General features: G+C 43.2%; 1 protein-coding gene across 1 annotated transcript in view; it reads right to left on the reverse strand.

Annotated features, from left to right (window-relative positions):
- Positions 1–19,519, reverse strand: part of reck (reversion-inducing-cysteine-rich protein with kazal motifs) — a 508,306-nt gene that overhangs the window by 426,919 nt on the left and 61,868 nt on the right. The gene's annotated exons all lie outside the window — the stretch shown is intronic.

Here is a 19,519-nt window from a genome sequence, read left to right on the forward strand (position 1 = left end):
ACAAAATCTCTTGTTAAAAGTGAAATCTGCCAGAAAATGGCTGATGTCCAGCTCTTGTGATAACCCGAGAAATTGCTCACGACGGTCCAAGCTCCACACAGCGATCCGTTTAGAAATGATGTGGTGTTCTCTGCCTCTCGATTGTGGCTCGGAGCGCGTCGCGCCATGCGCCATTGTGGGGCGTCCTTAAAGCCGTTTGAAGCCGACTAGCGCACAAAGGAGGAACTGCATACCATTCGTGAAAAAATCAGAGCCGCCCCGAACGCCTCGTACACCTGTCACTATAACTATTTGCACACACCAGCGGCTGAAAACCAGAGAGTGCTCTGTGAGAGCCCATTCGATCCCTCTCACGGCAGGTGTCGGCCAAATTCCAGGTGGCACACAAGAACATCCAACACCGCTCGCTGGGCACTAAGAAATTGTGAGGCCATCAATCAATTAACGCAAAGGTTTAAAAGCCACTAAAGATTCTTTTGAACTTGAAAAATCTTGTTGCGTGTGCAACCCTCATCAATTTGCATGTTTCCTTCCACAATTTTCCCCTCTTTGGTTGGACAAACCCAAATTTCATCTATATAGCCAAGTGGTCTCTGTGTGCATTTCTGCACGCATGCGTGTGCTTGGCTTCGATCACAGAGAAACTGGGGATTGCTGACATTTGCCGTTTGGTATGCTTATATATTTTGGGTTAAGGATGAAAGCTGCAGGAAAAAAGTTGATAAGACAAATATTTTTGGAGAAATTAGCAATATTAGCTAACAACAGTGAACAATGGATATTGAGCTGCAATGCATCATGGGAGTATGTGGTTTGGGGGTTTTAAATGTTAGTGTGGTACCTGTTAGTTTAACAGTGTTTTTAGTGCTATTGACTTATTGTGTTTTAATAGTTCAATTGGTTTAGTAAATTTAATTAAGTGTAGGGATGGGTACTGATAAGATTTCATCAATACTAATGCCATTATCGATCCAATTCTTCATTGATTCTCTTATCAATGCCCCCCTTGAATATTCTATGTTCTAAAAGTAGGCTTTACAGGTTTTCTATGTCAACAACATTTTATTGAGTCTTAAAGTAAATAAATTTGAAATTGGTCACTAGATCCTTGATCTAGTGACCAATTGTTTGAATGTAAGACAATCATGTTACTGGTAATCATTTGTAATAATAATAATAATAATAATAATAATAATAATAATAATATGATCTCCTCTGTTTTGTGGGACACAGCTCCAAACACTGCGTGACTCTCTGCTGAGTACAGGTGTGTAGCGGGAAGAATATAATACAGTAGTGTTCAGAATAATAGTAGTGCTATGTGACTAAAAAGATTAATCCAGGTTTTGATTATATTTCTTATTGTTACATGGGAAACAAGGTACCAGTAGATTCAGTAGATTCTCACAAATCCAACAAGACCAAGCATTCATGATATGCACACTTTTAAGGCTATGAAATTGGGCTATTAGTAAAAAAAGTAGAAAAGGGTGTGTTCACAATAATAGTAGCATCTGCTGTTGACGCTACAAACTCAAAACTATTATGTTCAAACTGCTTTTTTAGCAAAGCTATGAATCACTAAACAAATATTTAGTTGTATAACCACAGTTTTTCATGATTTCTTCACATCTGCGAGGCATTAATTTTGTTGGTTTGGAACCAAGATTTTGCTCGTTTACTAGTGTGCTTGGGGTTATTGTCTTGTTGAAACACCCATTTCAAGGGCATGTCCTCTTTAGCATAAGGCAACATGACCTCTTCAAGTATTTTGACATATCCAAACAATCCATGATACCTGGTATGCGATATATAGGCCCAACATCATAGTAGGAGAAACATGCCCATATCATGATGCTTGCACCACCATGCTTCACTGTCTTCACTGTGGACTGTGGCTTGAAATCAGAGTTTGGGGGTCGTCTCACAAACTGTCTGCGGCCCTTGGCCTCAAAAAGAACAATTTTACTCATCAGTCCACGAAATATTCCTCCATTTCTCTTTAGGCCAGTTGATGTGTTCTTTGGCAAATTGTAACCTCTTCTACACGTCTTTTATTTAACAGAGGGACTTTGCGGGGGATTCTTGCAAATAAATTAGCTTCACACAGGCGTCTTCTAACTGTCACAGAATTTACAGGTAACTCCAGACTGTCTTTGATCATCCTGGAGCTGATCAATGGGTGAGCCTTTGCCATTCTGGTTATTCTTCTATCCATTTTGATGGTTGTTTTCCATTTTCTTCCACTCGTCTGTTTTTTTTTTTTTTTGTCCATTTTAAGGCATTGGAGATCATTGTAGATGAACAGCCTATAATTTTTTGCACCTGCACCTTTTCTGAACCTAATTTTTTGCATCTGCGTATAAGTTTTCCCCTCTCCAATCAATCAACTTGTCCTCTCCTCTCCAATCAATCAACTTGTCTGGAAAGCCCTCACAGTATGTGGGTACCCATGATGGTCCCTGGACAAAGTGCAGAAGTCCCAGAGAACAAAGAGACCAGATAGACAGGAGACGGAGACAAGAAAAAGAGGAGTGCCTCTGTTGTGCCTGGTGTGCCTGGCTGGCTTTTGTGTGTCTTCTGTTTCTGTCTTTTGGTTTTCCTCCCAGGTGGTGTGCATTTAGGACTGAGTGGCTGAGTTATCAGGACCTCACCCTGATCACCTGCGGCTCGTCAGGACTCACAGCTGTGGTGCATCTACACGGATTGGAACATGGTGGCATTTAAGTCTGGAGTACACAGTGTGTGTTTGCCAGAGACTCGACCTTGTGACCAGACCGGTGAGATCGTCGTCTCTAGAGCCATCTCCCATCAGTGGATGCAGAGAACATCCAGGTTTGATGCATGGTCTGTGAAAGAGGAGGGGGTGAGGTCTCACGCTCGTCAGCACACTTCCTGAGGTACGTTTGGTTTTGTGACTAACATTTATACAGTCAGTAAATGTGGTGTCCCTCACACCTTATTATATTGAGCTGTATGTTAGTCGTTTAAATCAGCTTCCACTGCAGTGGAGTTTTGTGAACAGGGTGTTCTATGCCTGCAGGGTGGGAAGCTGATTTGCAATTAAGCCAGGAAGTGTTTGCTGTTTGTACACCTTTGAGTGGTCTCTCTGTGTGTTGAGTGTGGACTCACATAATGATTTCTTCTTTCACAGACTCGGTTTGTCGCGGCCACCTGGGGGGTCGGCGGGATCCTTGGGTCCGAACAGTTTTCTGGCTCCGGACCGTTAGCGCTGCTGGGAGCGCACCGCAATCCACCACGCCAGACCGCGCACTCTTTTGTTGTTTTCGTGTCACTTCACTGTGTGATCCCCTCTTGCTTGCCTCTACTGGTGGTTGGCTCTCACTGCGGTATTGTATCACTTCCTGTTCCGGAGCACAGCGGTGTTTTTCTGTATCTGTTAGCTGTTTAATCTGCACAGTTAGATTGATCTAGTTATCTAGATTACGATTTGTTTCCCAGTGTAATCTTTACGTGCCTTAACTAAAGCACTCCTTCTGCTGAATCACCTCTAAATTATTTACACATTATTCACTTTGCGTGTTTTTAGGAATCCGCTAGCTTAGCATAGCTACTAGCTCTTAGCCGATTTAGCATGGCGGCTTCTCCTGTCTCTCCCGCACTTTTCTGCTCTGGGTGTGAAATGTTTAGTTATTCCTCGGCCTCCTTTAGCAGTAACGGTACTTGTAATAAGTGTAGCTTATTCGTAGCTTTGGAGGCCAGGCTGGGCGAATTGGAGACTCGGCTCCGCACCGTGGAAAATTCTACAGCTAGCCAGGCCCCTGTAGTCGGTGCGGACCAAGGTAGCTTAGCCGCCATTAGTTACCCCCTGGCAGATCCCGAGCAGCCGGGAAAGCAGGCTGACTGGGTGACTGTGAGGAGGAAGCGTAGTTCTAAACAGAAGCCCTGTGTACACCGCCAACCCGTTCACATCTCTAACCGTTTTTCCCCACTCGACGACACACCCGCCGAGGATCAAACTCTGGTTATTGGCGACTCTGTTTTGCGAAATGTGAAGTTAGCGACACCAGCAACCATAGTCAATTGTCTTCAGGGGGCCAGAGCAGGTGACACTGAAGGAACTTTGAAACTGCTGGCTAAGGCTAAGCGTAAATTTGGGAAGATTGTAATTCACGTCGGCAGTAATGACACCCGGTTACGCCAATCGGAGGTCACTAAAATTAACATTAAATAGGTGTGTAACTTTGCAAAAACAATGTCGGACTCTGTAGTTTTCTCTGGGCCCCTCCCCAAACAGACCGGGAGTGACATGTTTAGCCGCATGTTCTCCTTGAATTGCTGGCTGTCTGAGTGGTGTCCAAAAAATGAGGTGGGCTTCATAGATAATTGGCAAAGCTTCTGGGGAAAACCTGGTCTTGTTAGGACAGACGGCATCCATCCCACTTTGGATGGAGCAGCTCTCATTTCTAGAAATCTGGCCAATTTTCTTAAATCCTCCAAACCGTGACTATCCAGGGTTGGGACCAGGAAGCAGAGTTGTAGTCTTACACACCTCTCTGCAGCTTCTCTCCCCCTGCCATCCCCTCATTACCCCATCCCCGTAGAGACGGTGCCTGCTCCCAGACTACCAATAACCAGCAAAAATCTATTTAAGCATAAAAATTCAAAAAGAAAAAATAATATAGCACCTTCAACTGCACCACAGACTAAAACAGTTAAATGTGGTCTATTAAACATTAGGTCTCTCTCTTCTAAGTCCCTGTTGGTAAATGATATAATAATTGATCAACATATTGATTTATTCTGCCTAACAGAAACCTGGTTACAGCAGGATGAATATGTTAGTTTAAATGAGTCAACACCCCCGAGTCACACTAACTGTCAGAATGCTCGTAGCACGGGCCGGGGCGGAGGATTAGCAGCAATCTTCCATTCCAGCTTATTAATTAATCAAAAACCCAGACAGAGCTTTAATTCATTTGAAAGCTTGACTCTTAGTCTTGTCCATCCAAATTGGAAGTCCCAAAAACCAGTTTTATTTGTTATTATCTATCGTCCACCTGGTCGTTACTGTGAGTTTCTCTGTGAATTTTCAGACCTTTTGTCTGACTTAGTGCTTAGCTCAGATAAGATAATTATAGTGGGCGATTTTAACATCCACACAGATGCTGAGAATGACAGCCTCAACACTGCATTTAATCTATTATTAGACTCTATTGGCTTTGCTCAAAAAGTAAATGAGTCCACCCACCACTTTAATCATAGCTTAGATCTTGTTCTGACTTATGGTATGGAAATAGAAGACTTAACAGTATTCCCTGAAAACTCCCTTCTGTCTGATCATTTCTTAATAACATTTACATTTACTCTGATGGACTACCCAGCAGTGGGGAATAAGTTTCATTACACTAGAAGTCTTTCAGAAAGCGCTGTAACTAGGTTTAAGGATATGATTCCTTCTTTATGTTCTCTAATGCCATATACCAACACAGTGCAGAGTAGCTACCTAAACTCTGTAAGTGAGACAGAGTATCTCGTCAATAGTTTTACATCCTCATTGAAGACAACTTTGGATGCTGTAGCTCCTCTAAAAAAGAGAGCTTTAAATCAGAAGTGCCTGACTCCGTGGTATAACTCACAAACTCGTAGCTTAAAGCAGATAACCCGTAAGTTGGAGAGGAAATGGCGTCTCACTAACTTAGAAGATCTTCACTTAGCCTGGAAAAAGAGTCTGTTGCTCTATAAAAAAGCCCTCCGTAAAGCTAGGACATCTTTCTACTCATCACTAATTGAAGAAAATAAGAACAACCCCAGGTTTCTTTTCAGCACTGTAGCCAGGCTGACAAAGAGTCAGAGCTCTATTGAGCTGAGTATTCCATTAACTTTAACTAGTAATGACTTCATGACTTTCTTTGCTAACAAAATTTTAACTATTAGAGAAAAAATTACTCATAACCATCCCAAAGACGTATCGTTATCTTTGGCTGCTTTCAGTGATGCCGGTATTTGGTTAGACTCTTTCTCTCCGATTGTTCTGTCTGAGTTATTTTCATTAGTTACTTCATCCAAACCATCAACATGTTTATTAGACCCCATTCCTACCAGGCTGCTCAAGGAAGCCCTACCATTATTTAATGCTTCGATCTTAAATATGATCAATCTATCTTTGTTAGTTGGCTATGTACCACAGGCTTTTAAGGTGGCAGTAATTAAACCATTGCTTAAAAAGCCATCACTTGACCCAGCTATCTTAGCTAATTATAGGCCAATCTCCAACCTTCCTTTTCTCTCAAAAATTCTTGAAAGGGTAGTTGTAAAACAGCTAACTGATCATCTGCAGAGGAATGGTCTATTTGAAGAGTTTCAGTCAGGTTTTAGAATTCATCATAGTACAGAAACAGCATTAGTGAAGGTTAAAATGATCTTCTTATGGCCTCGGACAGTGGACTCATCTCTGTGCTTGTTCTGTTAGACCTCAGTGCTGCTTTTGATACTGTTGACCATAAAATTTTATTACAGAGATTAGAGCATGCCATAGGTATTAAAGGCACTGCGCTGCGGTGGTTTGAATCATATTTGTCTAATAGATTACAATTTGTTCATGTAAATGGGGAATCTTCTTCACAGACTAAAGTTAATTATGGAGTTCCACAAGGTTCTGTGCTAGGACCAATTTTATTCACTTTATACATGCTTCCCTTAGGCAGTATTATTAGACGGTATTGCTTAAATTTTCATTGTTACGCAGATGATACCCAGCTTTATCTATCCATGAAGCCAGAGGACACACACCAATTAGCTAAACTGCAGGATTGTCTTACGGACATAAAGACATGGATGACCTCTAATTTCCTGCTTTTAAACTCAGATAAAACTGAAGTTATTGTACTTGGCCCCACAAATCTTAGAAACATGGTGTCTAACCAGATCCTTACTGTGGATGGCATTACCCTGACCTCTAGTAATACTGTGAGAAATCTTGGAGTCATTTTTGATCAGGATATGTCATTCAAAGCGCATATTAAACAAATATGTAGGACTGCTTTTTTGCATTTACGCAATATCTCTAAAATCAGAAAGGTCTTGTCTCAGAGTGATGCTGAAAAACTAATTCATGCATTTATTTCCTCTAGGCTGGACTATTGTAATTCATTATTATCAGGTTGTCCTAAAAGTTCCGTAAAAAGCCTTCAGTTAATTCAAAATGCTGCAGCTAGAGTACTGACAGGGACTAGAAGGAGAGAGCATATCTCACCCATATTGGCCTCTCTTCATTGGCTTCCTGTTAATTCTAGAATAGAATTTAAAATTCTTCTTCTTACTTATAAGGTTTTGAATAATCAGGTCCCATCTTATCTTAGGGACCTCGTAGTACCGTATCACCCCAATAGAGCGCTTCGCTCTCAGACTGCAGGCTTACTTGTAGTTCCTAGGGTTTGTAAGAGTAGAATGGGAGGCAGAGCCTTCAGCTTTCAGGCTCCTCTCCTGTGGAACCAGCTCCCAATTCAGATCAGGGAGACAGACACCCTCTCTACTTTTAAGATTAGGCTTAAAACTTTCCTTTTTGCTAAAGCTTATAGTTAGGGCTGGATCAGGTGACCCTGAACCATCCCTTAGTTATGCTGCTATAGACTTAGACTGCTGGGGGGTTCCCATGATGCACTGTTTCTTTCTCTTTTTGCTCTGTATGCACCACTCTGCATTTAATCATTAGTGATCGATCTCTGCTCCCCTCCACAGCATGTCTTTTTCCTGGTTCTCTCCCTCAGCCCCAACCAGTCCCAGCAGAAGACTGCCCCTCCCTGAGCCTGGTTCTGCTGGAGGTTTCTTCCTGTTAAAAGGGAGTTTTTCCTTTCCACTGTAGCCAAGTGCTTGCTCACAGGGGGTCGTTTTGACCGTTGGGGTTTTACATAATTATTGTATGGACTTGCCTTACAATATAAAGCGCCTTGGGGCAACTGTTTGTTGTGATTTGGCGCTATATAAAAAAATTGATTGATTGATTGATGTTTATTAAACTCTGTTATCCTTTGTACCGTGCTCTGCTTATTTCATACTGGGTCCTTCAAACGCTGGTCGGTTCTCCGGGCTGCGTCCGACACATAACAGTAGTCTCTGGCCAAACATCACGGACCCAGCGGTAGCAGAGACGGTAACGCGCCGGGAAGGCGGCAGCAGACGTTCAGAAGTTATCCGGATCAGTTGCGGGTGCTCTCCGCCCAGATGGTGCGTGTTTGAGAACCCATTACTGAATACTGATTCGTGCTCTCTTGCAGCCGTGTTTCCTGTGTTTGTGCCTTATCCGTGGGTCGTGGTGGAGTGTGAATGGCGACGGCTTCGCGTCACACTTCGACCGGATAAGAGGTTTAAACGGGAGCTGCAGGAGTGGGTCTGTAATGGGTGAACGAGCACGGCGGAGCTCTGTGGCACGGGTCGCGGTGCTTCCTGTGTTACAGTCGTAGCCCCGTTTCCCCGGGTAATGATAGCTACTGCGTCTGTTGTGTCAGCTCCGGTGTTATTTAGTTGAATCACATTTTTGGTTGTGTGTTACACACAGCTGCGCACAGAAGAGCAGCTTGAGTTTGTTTTCTCAGTTACCAAAGGGGGTTTTTCATTTTTAGCACTCTGGCTCCCTCTGTTGGTGACTGAGTCACATTACCGTCAAGCTCTTAAGTTGGAACAGGTGTGTTCCATTTGTTTGAGCTTGACGGTATAAATCACTTATTGGTTTTGTGTTGGTTCATTTTTTGTAGGTGTTTTTGAGTTGATTTTTGTGTGGGATTTTTTTACACTATTAGTGTCTGGGGTCGTGTCCCTGCAGTCTGTTTGGAGCACAAAAAGGACCCAAGCGACTTTATGTTAGTCTGTTAGTCTTTCTTTTTATTTCTTTTAGTTTCACCTCCCCAGGGTTTGATGGGACGGTCCCCTGGGGGGTGATGGGGGGGTAATTGGGTTGTTTTTTCTTTTTTTTTTTTTTTTTTGGTTTTTGTTATGCCCTCTCTTCTCCTCTGACTCCAGCCGGGTGAGCCGTAGAGTCGACGTTGCTGGAGTGGTGCAGTTTGGTTATGCTGGGCGTTTCCCAGGTACCCTCTGCACCCGGGAGGGGAGCGGGGGGGTTGGGGTATTTTCTTTTTATTCCCTCTCTTCTCCTCTGGCTCCAGCCGTGTGAGCCGTAGGTTGTCGGCGTTGCTGGAGTGGTGCAGTTTGGTTATGCTGGGCGTTTCCCAGGTAACCTCTGCACCTGGGGGGTTGTTTTTGTTTGTTGATTCCCTTTTCCACCTCCGGCTTCAGCGCGCCTTTGAGCCGTCTGCCATCGGCGTGGCTGAGGTTTGGGGCAGTGGGATATAACCGCAGCTGGTGGCTGGTTTGGAAGTCGGAGGAGTGGCGCCGTTTTGTGCTGTCTGCCATAACCGCTGTTCCACTCCTCCCGGTTGGCTTCTGGGGTATAGTCACGGTTGGTGACGCTGGACGTGCTTCCAGTTTCCACTGCGCCAAGGGGGTGGGGTTGGGGTTGTTTTGTTTGTATGTTTTTTTTTTCTTTCCTTTTGTTTTTCCCCCCAGTTTCCGCCCTCAGGGTGTGACTGTGGTGTCCTCTGGGGGGGAAAGGGCTGTGGGTCCATCTAGCCATAGACGGCCGGGGCTGGGTCCGTTGGTTATGAGGGGAGGCGTCTCCTGGGGTTGATGGAATGGTCCTCTGGGAGGCGCTGGGAGTCCCTGTGGGTGACGTTGGATCCCAGAGGGACCTCGGCTGTGGTTATTACTCCTGGAGCTGGCGGGATGTCCTCTGGGGGGTGTTGGTCTGTACATGTCGTTAGGGGGGGGGGGGGTGTTAGCATTTTTATTTGCAAGCTTAAGTTTGGGTTTTTCTTTTCTCCCCTTCCCGGGGTTTGATGGAACGGTCCTCTGCGGGGGGTGGTGTTAGCATATTTATTTGCAAGCTTAAGTTTGGGTTGTTTTTCTTTTCTCCCCTTCCCCGGGGTTTGATGGAACGGTCCTCTGGGGAAGGGGGGGGGGGTTAGCATTGCTATTTGCAAGCTTAAGTTTGGGTTGTTTTTCTTTTCTCCCCTTCCCGGGGTTTGATGGAACGGTCCTCTGGGGAGGGGGGGGGGGTGGTTTGGTTGTTTGTGTTTGTCTTTTTTTGTTTTATGACTAGTCAGACTGAACATGGTTGGACAAGGGCTGACCGCACAGGTTTAAGAACTCCTGGCCACACCTGTGCTAAGTGACTGACAGAAACAAAGGCAAAGATGCAGCCAGAGGAGAAGACATCAACCGTTCTGTTAAATGAAGATTCTGTTGGAAGACGAATGCAGATACGGTTTCCAGCCATGGTCCCTGGAGGGGGGTGTTTCTCCTGGGGCAGGTTTGTGTGGTCGCCGGGAGGCTTCCCGTGAGGGTGGGGTGCTGTTGTGGCTGGCGTGCCTGGCTGGCTTTTGTGTGTCTTCTGTTTCTGTCTTTTGGTTTTCCTCCCAGGTGGTGCGCATTTAGGACTGAGTGGCTGTGTGGCTGAGTTATCAGGACCTCACCCTGATCACCTGTGGCTCGTCAGGACTCACAGCTGTGGTGCATCTACACGGATTGGAACATGGTGGCATTTAAGTCTGGAGTACACAGTGTGTGTTTGCCAGAGACTCGACCTTGTGACCAGATGGGTGAGATCGTCGTCTCTAGAGCCATCTCCCATCAGTGGATGCAGACAACATCCAGGTTTGATGCATGGTCTGTGAAAGAGGAGGGGGTGAGGACTCACGCTCGTCAGCACACTTCCTGAGGTACGTTTGGTTTTGTGACTAACATTTATACAGTCAGTAAATGTGGTGTCCCTCACACCTTATTATATTGAGCTGTATGTTAGTCGTTTAAATCAGCTTCCACTGCAGTGGAGTTTTGTGAACAGGGTGTTCTATGCCTGCAGGGTGGGAAGCTGATTTGCAATTAAGCCAGGAAGTGTTTGCTGTTTGTACACCTTTGAGTGGTCTCTCTGTGTGTTGAGTGTGGACTCACATAATGATTTCTTCTTTCACAGACTCGGTTTGTCGCGGCCACCTGGGGGGTCGGCGGGATCCTTGGGTCCGAACAGTTTTCTGGCTCCGGACCGTTAGCGCTGCTGGGAGCGCACCGCAATCCACCACACCAGACCGCGCACTCTTTTGTTGTTTTCGTATCACTTCACTGTTATGTTTATTAAACTGTTATCCTTTGTACCGTGCTCTGCTTATTTCATACTGGGTCCTTCAAACGCTGGTCGGTTCTCCGGGCTGCATCCGACACATAACAGTCTCTCCCTTATTTAGTAGGAGTAGGGGAAAAACTACAGAGGATCTTCAGACAGCACAAAATCCCAGTTTACTTTAAACCGGTTAACACCTTGAGACAGAAATTAGTTCACCCTAAGGACGGGATCCCTAGTTACAAACAGAGCAATGTAGTGTATTCTATCAGATGTCAGGAAAAGTGTAATGAACACTACATAGGTGAGACTAAGCAACCTTTACACAAAAGGCTATACCAGCACCGCAGAGAGGGCGCCAGTGGACCTCAGTCTGCAGTTCATCTCCACCTTAAAGACACTAACCACATGTTTGAGGACAAGGAAGTTAAAATATTAGCCAGAGAGAAGAAATGGTTTGAGAGAGGGGTCAAGGAGGCATTCTTTGTGAAACGTTTGAAACCCAGCCTTAACTGGGGAGGGGGTCTGAGACAAGCTTTATCCCCTGTTTACAATGGGGTACTCAGGTCAAAGCAGTTTCAGTCTTTTGTTTATGGTAATGAGTCATTCACGTCATCAGCAGAGTCGTCAAGGGAGCCATCAAGAGAGGGTCCGTCCCATCATTAGGAGGGTCAGCTGCTCTGTCATTAGGAGGGTGCTAACTAGAGCACAATAGGTGCTAATTAGAGCTATTGTTTAGTCACTGGCCTATAGCAGTCTGCCTCTCGGTAGGAGGGGTCTGGTTAGGTTTAAAACTCCAGCTTTTGTGACTTCTTGATTATTCTTCTCTACAAGAGTCAAGACAGAAGTCAGACCACCAGAGCAAGAATTTTAGCTGAGGAAGCTTCTGCGATTTGAAGTGAAATGTCCTCGCGTCAAGCAACCCAGTCCAGTCGACGATTCAAGCTTCTCTACCTCTCCAATCAACTCTATTCACATAGCACTACTATTATTCTGAACACTACTGTACGTCTGAATCCTGCAGTTGTGTCCAACTACCTCGTACCACTTAGTCTGACCATTTCTATTGTGGTCCATTTAAAAATCAAATGACAAAACAGAAGTAAGAATAAAATAAACTAATAATAATACTGACAATAATAATGATGATAATAATAATAATGTGTATATAATAACAAAAACCTAAACAATTTACAAATACATTAAGACAGTAAATTAACATTTAAAAATTATGTAATGAACAGGAAATAAAAGGGTTGAGTTCTTCTTCTAAAAAGTGTTGAAGTCCAAGGTCTAAAGCCCTGGTCCCACCGAATAATGAAGGATGAATAATGAGCCATGCAGCATGTTTTTTTTTTCTTTTGCTACGAGAGGGTTTCTTCAACTATCGTGGGAGAATAGTGGCTCTGAGTGGCTCTTAGAGGCATTATCTTCAGTTAACGAGGCTCCTCTCTGAGCGTGGCGCTAATATCAAGATGTTCAAAATTTAGCAACAACAGCTTGCGCAGTTTGTGTACGAGTGTACGACTTAGAGGCATGTGCATGGTGCTTACGAGGCTGCCACCACCCATTTTCCATGCGCCTGGCAGCTACGAAGGACCTGACAGGCTATTTTTGGAGTGGCTGACCTCTTGTGCACACAATTCCACCTGCTCTGTGTGCTGGGAGCTGTATATGAAATAATTATTTTGTTTCGGATTACTCATTTTCTACCAAACCTTGGATGCTGAAAACACCTCTAATTGCTTCTGGAATCACAGAGGACTGTTTCATGAATGCTTTTTTCCTCTGTTTCCTGCTCCATGAGGAATGTGTTTTGGAACAGCTTAAGTTAACTATTTTTAATGTTTTTATCGCTTGATAAAACATTTCCTAAGCTGTAAAAGTATGTGTATGGTTGATTTAATATCTTGTTAATAGATCACATGAGCTCCGCTGTGTGTGCGCACTGTGCACTGAGGCAGTGACTCATCACGCCTCAAAGGAGCATTTAGGCAGAAGCCATGTCACAAAAGAGTGATTTTTCAGTCAATAATGGACGAAGACAAAGTTAATATTTGGATGACTGTGTGAAAGTGATTGTGTGTTTAAAGCCATGGAAGAAATAACTCCAGTGAAGCCGCGAAAAACAGCGCAGAGCTGTGCAGCAACACAGAAGGAGAGTGCGCAAAAGACCGATTTCGTAGACATAACACAAAGTTAAAAGTTGTATCACGTTGACTTGTAAGCTGCAGAAGAAATAAAGAAATATATATATTTTTGAAAGTGATCCACATGAGTTGCGGCAGCAGGTGTATATAATTAAAGTGGCCATCTCATTGTGTATGGAGAACGGCAGCGCGCGCAAAAGAGTGATTTTGCAGAAATAAACGGACGAACACAAAATTAAAAGTAGGATTACGGTGTGAAAATGACAGTGTTTAAAGCCAAGGAAAAAATAAAGCCAGCAAGCCACAGAGGTGGCTGTCCAGGAACCCTTGGTTCAGTTCTCGCTGGTCTGGTGCATTACAGGTGGACAGCAACCTGGCGCATAGCGCACAACCGTGGGTCTGTACTGGAGCATCTATTTTTGGACTGCATTTAAAAAATGTGACATCTTTAAATGCTGCTGTGAATTGAAAACCCACACTTTAAAGAGACCAGGTGTGGGACAGCTGGAAGTTTGGACCAAACCCATGCCTAAACGTGTGGCATTATCACAGCGCTACGTGGCTTAGCGTGGCTTTGTGTGGCTTAGCGTGGCTGATGCGAGCCATTCGAAGCTCTAATGACAGGTCAGTCGTGGGTCACTAGAGGCTGCTACTTGGCACATGCGGGGTACAGAGAGGCACACAGAGGCACTTTGGTAGAAGATGCGTCATAGATGAAAACATGGCTCATTCTTCGAATAATCGCTGACACACCCATGCGTGGCTCATTATTCATCCTTCATTATTCGGTGGGACCCAGGCTTAAGGTTCTAAAAACATTCTGGAATCACACACCATTGCAACTGTTTATAGAAACTTTGCATAATTTATTACCACCCTTGAAAACTGTCAGCTACCTATTTTATAAACACTACCCAATCTAGAGCCTGTGGAAACCCACAGGCAATGTGCTAATATTAATTAATTGACAATACACACTATTTGTACATTTGACAGTCCTCTTTGTGCACTGTTTTGTAAATTATGGCACAGATGTATATATGAGTGCGATGGTGTTGGCATACTTTTTTACACACGCAAACCTTATGGCCCCTTCACACATAACACAAAGTTGGGCAAATAGGGCAGAAAGTGGCTGAAAAAGGCCAAAAAAACAAACTGGCAAACCTTGAAAAATTCCAGCCACTGTCTGGAGGGACAGACGGACGGACAGCTGCGTACGATCCCGCGGTGATGGTTTTGTGCATGCTCGTGTGCAGGCGCACAAATACAGTGTGAGCATGTGAAAGGTGTGATACCACATCGTGCTCACACAGCAGTGGCAGTAATTAAATGTTGGACAAATGTATAGAAATTGAAGAAAATGTGTAAGGACCAAATAATGAGAGAGTACAGAACATTTGAAGAACAATGAATGTATTGTTTGAATGTAAGACAATCATGTTACTGGTAATCATTTGTAATTGATGCCTGATGACTTGACGGTCTGTGTTAGAAATGACGAAACAAATGGATTTAGTTTTGTCTGCTAAAATATTTAATTCTTGTTATAAAGAGCAGACAATACAATAACTACCATCCTTCTGTTCCTTCATGTTCATGAACCATGGCCATGGATGTAAACAAGGAATTAATGAACTGACATGAATGAATTGATGCGCTCATATCATGAACACATCAGCCGGTTCCGTGTGTCCAGCCGTCCAGCGTGCAGTCCACTGAAGGACACTCCAGCATGTGGACTATAACTCAAGTGGTGGACGTGACATTTGGATCGCCAGCTTACTGTTCACATGATCAGATGGATATTTTCACATTGGGCAGCCTGGTTAATGGAGTCTGTAATGCGCAATGAGACGCTGCTGAGCATGTTGCAAAGATGATATATGTTTTTATTTTTTACCATGTCAGGAAAGCATGCCGACACATGTGCATTGCGGTGGCATGTTGAGAGGTGATGTTCTTCATTGCACGATTTGTGTTCTCCAGCTGTGAGTAGAGATGACACAGCGGTCAGCTGCAGCGGCTCACCTGTGACACACCCACCTGTCCAGAGCAGCAAAGTGCTCACATGATTAGGCTCATGGCTCCAGGACGTGGGGCAAAAGAAGCTACCCACGCTGATCTGTAAGTGAGGCTGTCACTCGGGCTGTCACATGATAGAAGGACCATGTGGACATTGTGATCGTGTGTTATGTGAGGCACAGCGGGCCAGTGAGCTGTTTTTATTTTGATCATGTCATGAGAGCATGCCTACACATGTGCATTGCTGCGGCATATTGAGAGATGATGGTCTTCATGGCCCGATATATCTTCTCCAGCTGTGAGTAGCGACGACACAGCGATCAGGTGCAGCTGCGACTGCATGGTCATCGCCATGCGTGCTGATACGTAGTTGGGGTAATCCAAAGGTGATCTAGTATCTTTTTTTCCCCATGTGGTTATCGTTTGCAGACATGTGTGCACCACCGTGCCTTGCACATGGATGACTGGAGCACATGTGACAATATGTGTTCCCCAGCTTTGTGTTGTGGACGCGTCCGCTGCAATGTGGAGCAGTGCAAGTCACTGGCTGTGGGCCATGGTCAGCTCCCTCCCTGCTTGATTTTGAATGATATGCAACCCATGACGTGATTACATGTCAACCACAGTCCCCTGACAAACGCATAACTGTAGTGTGTGTGAGCGCGTGTGATCATGTCAAATGCGGGGCCATTCGCACAGCCAGCTCGTGAGTGGTCGCCTTTAAAATTTTAAACAAACTAATACTGGACAAGTTATTGAAATTAACATCACCTCTGTCATTTTAGAAAGTGAAAATATTAGCTATATGTTTTGCACTAATTTTGAAGGTTTTAGCATTTTACAGACACATGTGCCAAAAAGTGTGATAGGAAAATTAGTTTCATCAGTGGTTGGTCAGTATGTGTAAAAAAAAAAACACACAAGTTGCTGTAACGTGTGTTGGTTTTTACAAATAAATCAGTATTTGTAAATATGTAAAAAAAAAAATTCATTTGTAAAACAAAAGCAATTTGAAAACTGAAAATTCTGTTAAGTGATTCACCACTTTTAGCAAATGTGTGGCAGTGAACACTGCCATCCAGTAGATGGTAGTGTGAATACCAGTGGCAATGTGAATTTTCCTATGCTTTTTGGCATGTGTGTCTGTAAAACACTAAAACTTTCAAAATTATTGCATTTCTTTAAAACTAAAACATATAGCTGACATTTGTAAAATGACAGAGGTGACGTTAATTTCGATAACTAGTCCGGAATTAGTTTGTTTAAAAATTTTAACCATAAGTCAAAACTGTCTTGCTGTGCATGACTCCTGCGATACATCTGCAAGTCTGGCTGTAAAAATCAATGTTTTATTTGTTTTTTTGTTTTGTTTTTTGTTTTTGCTGCCCTTCCTTTCTGATCACCAGGTCTGTTTTACTGAGAGAATGCTGATTTGCGACAGATGCACTGGCTCGTTGTTGTATCAGTAGCTGCCAGTGTACTAGAGTCAATACTAAAAGTTATCAGTTTAGCTTTTAGCTGTAACTTCCACTAAATTTTTTAGTGGTTTATCAGTTTAGCTTTATAAAAGTTAGCTTTTCAGTTAGCGGGATAACGGTTATCGAAGCTAACTTTTTGGTTAGCTGTGCCCACCACTGAAGTCCATGCAGTAGATTTGACATAAACCTGCTAAGAGACAGACACAAAATAAATAAATAAACGTCAATAATTTCATTACGTCCTTGGGGGACATAAAAACACTGTGGGTGGGTGACCGTGTGATTCCTCATTGTGAAAGAGTGAAAACATGGTCTTCTGACCTGCTCTTCCACACACATGCTGAAACAATGTTTCCTACATTTGTGTCCTCCAAAACTGAGTGTTGAAATGTCTAACACAGAGATCTTAAACTCGTTCCAGAAAGGGCCGAGAAGGTGCAGGTTTTCTTTGCAACCACCCACTCCACCAGGTGATTTCACGGATTAACTTCATTTTGAGCAGATGGAATCAGTTAATCCGTGAAATCACCTGGTGGAGTGGGTGGTTGCAAAGAAAACCTGCACCCTCTGGGCCCTTTCTGGAACGAGTTGAAGCCCTCTAGTCTCTTGTATGAAAGTGAATGTGGAAACACTTATCATTATTACTCAATAACAAAGGCAGATGTGGCTTCCTCACCAGTTTGCTATACAAACAGTGAGCAGCTGCACATCTTATATATAGCAGCCTGGAAAAGATGCCACATGTGACAATAAATTGGTATGTAGCTCCTGACCTGAAAGTGAGGTAATCACATGGTTCCATGTTCACATTCATTCATTAAACTATTCACATACATAAACAGACATTCTCAGTGGAACTCATGCTGACATGTGTGTGTGATGTAAATGGTGAGTGGAGGCAGCTGGTGACCATCTCAGGGCCAAACAAGAGCCAATAATGCCATTCTCATGAAAACTATATCTGGATTGTGATGGAAAACAGTACTGTGGTTTCTGGAAAGTGTAAAAATCATGGAAACTTATCATGCTCAGACTCAAACTCTGCATTCATTCATTTTCTATACGCGCTTACTACAATTGTGGGGGGGGGACACCCTGGACAGGGTGTCAGTCTACTGTAGAGCCACATATAGACAAACTCAGCCATACTTGCACACACACTTACGGTCAATTTAAAGTGTCCAATTTACCTAACCTGCATGTCTTTGGAAGTTGGAGGAAGATGGAGCACCCAGAGGGAAACAGCCATGGTAACCACCCACTCCACCAGGTGATTTCACCTGGTGGAGTGGGTGGTTTTTCGGCATGTGGGTAGTTTTTCTTTACTTAGAATGCAACATCTTAGTGTAGTAACGCAATGTATAGTATATATGGGTTCAGGAAGAGGTAGATGGGGTTCCTGCTCAGAGCGCCTCACAGCACCCCAGACTATGTCTGATTGCTAGGGCAAACTAAGCATGAACCCAGAGACTCTCTGTTACTGTTAGTTTGGCTCATTCTCTGTAATAAAGGCGAGGTCAGTCTGAAAACTGGACTGAAACTGGACTAAAACTGACCCAACCATTCAATGAGGCAAAGTCAAACACAGGGAGATGCAAACTCCACACAGAAAGAACTGATCCTAGGCCCTTCTTGTTGTGAGGCAACAGTGCTAACCACTAATCTACCCTGCTGCCCAAGAATTCTGCTTTGTGTTTTACATAGTTTTAGGCAGAAACTTTTAAGGTGTCCAAAAAAAAAAGAAAAAAAATCAGGGTGTCCATGTGCATCATGCATAGAAAATAGACCCTAAATGATGCATTCTTGTGCATTCTGGAGAACCAAATACTATATTTGACTTTAGAAATCTGATTAGATTTTACTTCTGAACAGTAATCTATTTTCTTTTCTTCCTGGCATTATTGTTAATGCAATCTATACACTTTCTTGCCTTCTTTAAATGCTGTCTTTTTTCTTTTCAGGTAAAGGCTTCTTTTCTTTGGTGATGGTTTACCCGTCCTGTGCCTGACTCAACTAACTCCAACTCACTGCATGTGCTTGTTTAAACCCCCTGTAGCTGGCACATTGCTTCTTTCTGCACCCCTAAGCTGTGCACCTATGTAGATTCTGAAATAGTTTCTATTATCCTATTCTTAGTTTTTAATTGGATATTGTATGCTTATTTGATTTATACATGTTAACAGCCTAATCAGCAAATTGATATATATCTCTTTCAATTTTGCCATAGCATGTTCTACCTATAGCAAGGTCTCAAGGCCTTAGTATGTCACACATACTTAAACTGGTGAGGGAACAAGCATGATTGTGCTTTTTGAATGTTAGTACTTATATCAAAATCAACCACATTTAATAATTGTGTTTAACTTTTTATTGATCAATGAAATGAAAAACAAGAATTATTCACAGTATATACAAATATGTGTCTACAGTATGAAAGTGAAAAAAATAAATAAGTCATGAAAATGATAAACAATGATCAAATATTTAAAGGAAACAGATAAGAAACTACCAAAAGAGATTATCACTGAATATTTATACACAATAAACTAGTATAAACCATCAACATGTCTATTAGACCCCATTCCTACCAGGCTGCTCAAGGAAGCCCTACCATTAATTAATGCTTCGATCTTAAATATGATCAATCTATCTTTATTAGTTGGCTATGTACCACAGGCTATTAAGGTGGCAGTAATTAAGCCATTACTTAAAAAGCCATCACTTGACCCAGCTAT

The sequence above is a fragment of the Thalassophryne amazonica genome, chromosome 1 (genome assembly GCF_902500255.1).
Source record: "Thalassophryne amazonica chromosome 1, fThaAma1.1, whole genome shotgun sequence".
Lineage (NCBI taxonomy): Eukaryota > Metazoa > Chordata > Actinopteri > Batrachoidiformes > Batrachoididae > Thalassophryne > Thalassophryne amazonica.